The sequence below is a fragment of the Vicia villosa genome, unplaced genomic scaffold, assembly GCF_029867415.1.
Source record: "Vicia villosa cultivar HV-30 ecotype Madison, WI unplaced genomic scaffold, Vvil1.0 ctg.000207F_1_1_1, whole genome shotgun sequence".
Taxonomy (NCBI): Eukaryota; Viridiplantae; Streptophyta; class Magnoliopsida; order Fabales; family Fabaceae; genus Vicia; species Vicia villosa.
The window spans coordinates 318729-324831 of NW_026705072.1; positions in this window are offsets into that span (position 1 = coordinate 318729).

Consider the following 6103-nt stretch of genomic DNA (forward strand, 5'->3'; position numbering starts at 1 on the left):
TTCACATATAAAAGGTCAATTAATCAATTACGATTTACAAAATCCAATTAACACTTGTAACCATACTATCTCATGTTAATTCTCATTTTGCCAAATATATATGAACATACACATTTAAAATCAAGCAATTAATCATTAAAATTAATGCTATCCAACTACCCATAGAGAATCAATATCAAAACAACATCATTGACATAATAATATATATTTCTCAACATACATATTCAATCAAAACACAATTACGGATAAATTCTCAAAATATCGTAATTTACCGACAAACCAAATAGTTAATCTAATTCCAAATTATATTCTAATCAATTAAACACATTGAAATTAATTCAACTATTAATTTAATCAACCAATTAATAATCACACTATATTAATTTAATTCACTTCTATTTCTACTCTATTTCCAATTTCCTAGCATTCTATTGCTCAAGACCATTTTTATTAAAAAGAATATCGCGCTAGCTTTCTAACGCCTCGAACGGAGACTCAAACGGAGTTACGATTCAAAAAAAATATGAATTGTTAAAGTTCCAATGAAAAAAAACAAACACTGACATTATACACTAACAACTCTAAACATGTCAGAATTACTCAAAACAAATAAAAATATGACTCTTAATAATTCAAAACAACTCTAACAACTTATTGTCAACTCTAACAACTCTATTGACAACTCTAACAACTCTATTGACAATTCTATTAAATTATTATAATTTATTTATAAAGAATATTTAAACCAAACACAATTTCGGTCGATTCGTAAAATATCACAATTTCAACAAAATAACACCACCATGTTAATCTACTAATTAAACTTAGCTACCACGTAAATTTTTATCAAATTCCGGACAACTAATTATACCGCTTAATTCGGCTATTTCGATCGAACGAGACTGCTTAATATTTCATTAGTCCTATAATTCCTACTGTTTCTAACAGGTAACTCATTTATCTCATTTCATGGTTCCAAAACATGACTCTAAAATATTTGTTTAACTTAAATGAACTAATTAGTATCATTGCTCATAAATATATGTTAGACTTAATATACTGCACCTAATATATATATATATAACAGAAACACTAATGAAAATTGCCAGACGTCATCCAAGCCAAGGTTGTGCCGGCATCAATACAAGCCACAAGGGGCTGCCGTATATCGTGATGATATAGTGACGTCTGTCACTATTTGTTCAACCCATTTTCACGCACAACAACAACAGAAACGGTGGAAAATAAATACAATGTTATCCAATGTAATCAATTCAATCTCTAAATCTATGTAAAATCAATGAAAAGCAACAGCAAACATGCTTCCTATTTACGGAACAGTAAGTTCAAACAATCAACAATGAACATATACGGTTTCTAGCGACGATTAACACAAGCAAAGGCAATAAATTTACACACCCAAATACCCACATACAAATTGTTCATGAGCCCCATTATAGGAAGAGAATCCCACCCTTACCTTATCAATGGGTCTCTATTTGCATCTTCAATTAGCATCATGGATGAAAATTTCCAAGCTTCTTCTTCTTCATTGCTTGCCTCTTTCTCCTCTATTCTTGTTTCCTCCCAAATGACAACACTACTCTTTCTCATCTCTAAAACCCTAATATAAAACCAATTGGGCTTAGTGTTTAAGTCTCCTCTCTTTATTTAATATCCTCCAAAATTAATTTAGGCCCAATAAGAGATATAACTCAAATAATCAATTATATCACTTATAATAATAATTCCTTCAATATAATAATTCCGACTTATAAATAATATTATTCTTAATATTATTTTCTGACTATCCGACTTCGATTTATATAATTCCAAATACGCCCTTAAATAACACCGACAATCCAAATTCGACTAAATCAAATATTTAAATCCTTCAATAATTTAATTAACCAATTTAATTAATTTCGGGGTGTTACAACTCTCCCCCACTTAGAATATTTTCGTCCTCGAAAATTGGCTCAACACCATCCAAACACAAACCTCGTATCCAAATATCAATCTCTAAATCGCGCTTGGTAACACTTCGATCACTACCTCTTTGTCACAACAATGATTCTCATGAACATAAACACATTACAGTTCTTACCAGTTTTGCAATAATCAACGACTCAAGGCAGTATTTTGGCGCATCACACTTATTCCAACAGTCCATCAATCCAAATATCAAGATAACTCATCTTTACCGACTTCTGGCATATAGTTTCTTACTCCCTCAAGCCTTACAACAACAGTGTCACCCAAGGCTTCCGCTGCTCAACTCTGATAATTCTCTTTTAAGTCACCATTCTCGATAATATTTCGTCCACTTATATGGTTCACAAATTCTCGATCCAATACAAACTTTCTTCAATACTCATCCTGACATCGTGGTTTACATGATAATTCCAATCTTTCACTTTGTGACACTCGCTTGCATAAAACGTACCACACCGATTGTTAATCTCGTCTAATTCTAACTCAACCATCCCTCTTACCAAGCTACACAAACTAATGGGCGACTATCTTCACAATAAAATATAGATATTCTTTCTACACTATTAAGACAACAAGACAAATCTATAACGTCCAACACAAGTTTCGTCTACCATTAACAATAGATTGAGGGTGATCAGTTCCCCAATTTGCCAATTAGTATCCGACAACCTTAGTGGAGTATAAATCGTTGTTACATCATAATAGCGTTCTTTCCGAATTTCCACTTAAATCCAATAACACGACGTAATCCAATGATTCACTTTGGGTTTTCACAACTCCCACAACATCTTACCTTATTGATCGATTTTGTCGATGAGACACCGACGTCCAAACATAATACAAAAGTCTGATTCATAATCACTTAGCATCACACAATTCGTTTCGTCTCAACCGAAGTTCTCCTCACGATAAACTGGCAGTAGAAATTCCATACAGTCCTTCTTTTATACACACCGCCACTTTTGGCATCCCAAATACGACTTCTATCATCCCTAAGTCTGACTTTTTCTTTGCTACTACTTCACTCTTCCTTAAAAATCATCAGTACTCAAATCATCTTTAATACCGAACATCTTTTTATCTCATCTTAATCATCAACAACAAGTTTTGCTTAACTTCACTCCAGACATTTGCGGTAATAACCATTCTTATTCAACACGCTTACACATTTCCATAATGTATAATACAACTTCACCTCTTAGTAGGCTCAAATGGTACTTCCAACCGATACTCGAAACTCAAGATACAAATCTCTGACGTTAATTTGAATTGTAAACATCGACGTCAAGCATCGACAATTTTTATGTTATCTCCCAAACTCCTCAAATAACTTCGACGACAAACTGCACCCCATCCCAACATCATCATGTCAAAATCAAATCTATTACGACTGCAGCAATCATTCTTATAATACACTTTATCTCGTTATCTTTCTGGCGCTTCAAACGGAGTTCATATCAGATATTCAAAAACCAAGCTACACGCATTCTCGAGTACCAACTCGGGTTCGCGATTCACAACACTTCATACATCGACTATGTCCGTTAATCACTTATACGAGTCTAACATAAAGTCTACCACAACTTTATCACTTTAACACTTGTCAAACACCAGCATCAGACGCAAAGGTTAAACACACTGACAAGTTCTCAGTCCTCAACCGTGCTGAACATCGCCACTCTCTAACTTCTGTCTCCCAAAATTATCCTTAACTTCACACCGTCTTCGACTCTGGGTAACATCCAAAACTCTCAACAACACTTGCATCTTCTCTTGTCAACAGCATACATGACCATCCCTTACAACAGAAACATCTTTGAAAAGTAAAACTTCTCCCCCACTTGGAATCAAACCAATCCCTGCAACAAAGCAACCAAGTACTGACAGTGTTTCACACACATGTCACGTACTAAGGAATAAAACACTGACAATATTCAACTATCACACAACTCAACTGACTCGATAACTTGGCCGGACGGACCGACCTGCTCTGATACCACTATTGTAACACCCCATTTCTACCCGGCAATTATATATAAAAATCAGAGTTTTCAAAATTTCTCAATAAACAAATGAGGCGTCACATAATCAAAACAAAACCAATCACCTCGTCGCATAAAGCGGATACATAGCACATTTAAAATAGAATAACTTATTTTATTAAAACACAGCGGAATCACTTAAGAATGTATTCAATAAAATATCTTCAGTTAACTTATCATTTTGTTCAACCAAAATGAAACAATTAAACAACAACATCATGAATGACATAAATCGTTCCCCCCAGAGTGCTACGTATCAGAGCGACAACCGATTCGAGTAACGACAACTAAATCTTCATACTTGAATACCTGCACGTTACCAATATAAAGGCAACGGCGAAACAAGAGAAAAGGGTGAGATATCAAATCATATAAGTGGGCATATGATAAATTGCATGCTAGGATTCAGACATATAAAATCATCACATCACAAGTATCAATAGCTACTATACACATCATACTTCTACAGTTCATTAATCTCACATACTTTTCATCACACAACAAGTCATAATCATGTAAATAGTATCATCTAATAAATTTCACATATTCAAGTAAGCACAAAATTCAATAGTATAATACTCAAAAGATTCAATACTATTATCCCAAATATATACACAATCCATCATTATCACATATTCACACGTTTAACCAATTATATATCAAAACATCACCAATTTCAATTATCCCATCTCATGTACACATGACAATCACATAAATGCATATATTCAAACATCACTTAACCTCAATGTGACTCAATGCAAGACATGTGACTCTATGCATGTGGTACCCAATGTGGACCCAAAGTTCCACCGCTTCCGATTCATATAGAATCTAGCCACGCTTCAGATCCGGACAAGATCAAAGCCACCAAATGTAAACATATAGTTTACCGCTTCCGATTCACTTTAGAATCTAAGCCTCGCTTATGTTTCAAAGCAAACCACCTTTGTTTCAAGGCATCCATGATATGAATGTATGTACAATGTTAATCAAACATATGCAATTAAGATCATCTCTACCATCTTAATATTTAGCATATCACAATAATTCAACTCGATGAATTATCCACCAATTGTACACAACATTCACAACACATACATATCATTCACATATAAAAGGTCAATTAATCAATTACGATTTACAAAATCCAATTAACACTTGTAACCATACTATCTCATGTTAATTCTCATTTTGCCAAATATATATGAACATACACATTTAAAATCAAGCAATTAATCATTAAAATTAATGCTATCCAACTACCCACAGAGAATCAATATCAAAACAACATCATTGACATAATAATATATATTTCTCAACATACATATTCAATCAAAACACAATTACGGATAAATTCTCAAAATATCGTAATTTACCGACAAACCAAATAGTTAATCTAATTCCAAATTATATTCTAATCAATTAAACACATTGAAATTAATTCAACTATTAATTTAATCAACCAATTAATAATCACACTATATTAATTTAATTCACTTCTATTTCTACTCTATTTCCAATTTCCTAGCATTCTATTGCTCAAGACCATTTTTATTAAAAAGAATATCGCGCTAGCTTTCTAACGCCTCGAACGGAGACTCAAACGGAGTTACGATTCAAAAAAATATGAATTGTTAAAGTTCCAATGAAAAAAAACAAACACTGACATTATACACTAACAACTCTAAACATGTCAGAATTACTCAAAACAAATAAAAATATGACTCTTAATAATTCAAAACAACTCTAACAACTTATTGTCAACTCTAACAACTCTATTGACAACTCTAACAACTCTATTGACAATTCTATTAAATTATTATAATTTATTTATAAAGAATATTTAAACCAAACACAATTTCGGTCGATTCGTAAAATATCACAATTTCAACAAAATAACACCACCATGTTAATCTACTAATTAAACTTAGCTACCACGTAAATTTTTATCAAATTCCGGACAACTAATTATACCGCTTAATTTGGCTATTTCGGTCGAACGAGACTGCTTAATATTTCATTAGTCCTATAATTCCTACTGTTTCTAACAGGTAACTCATTTATCT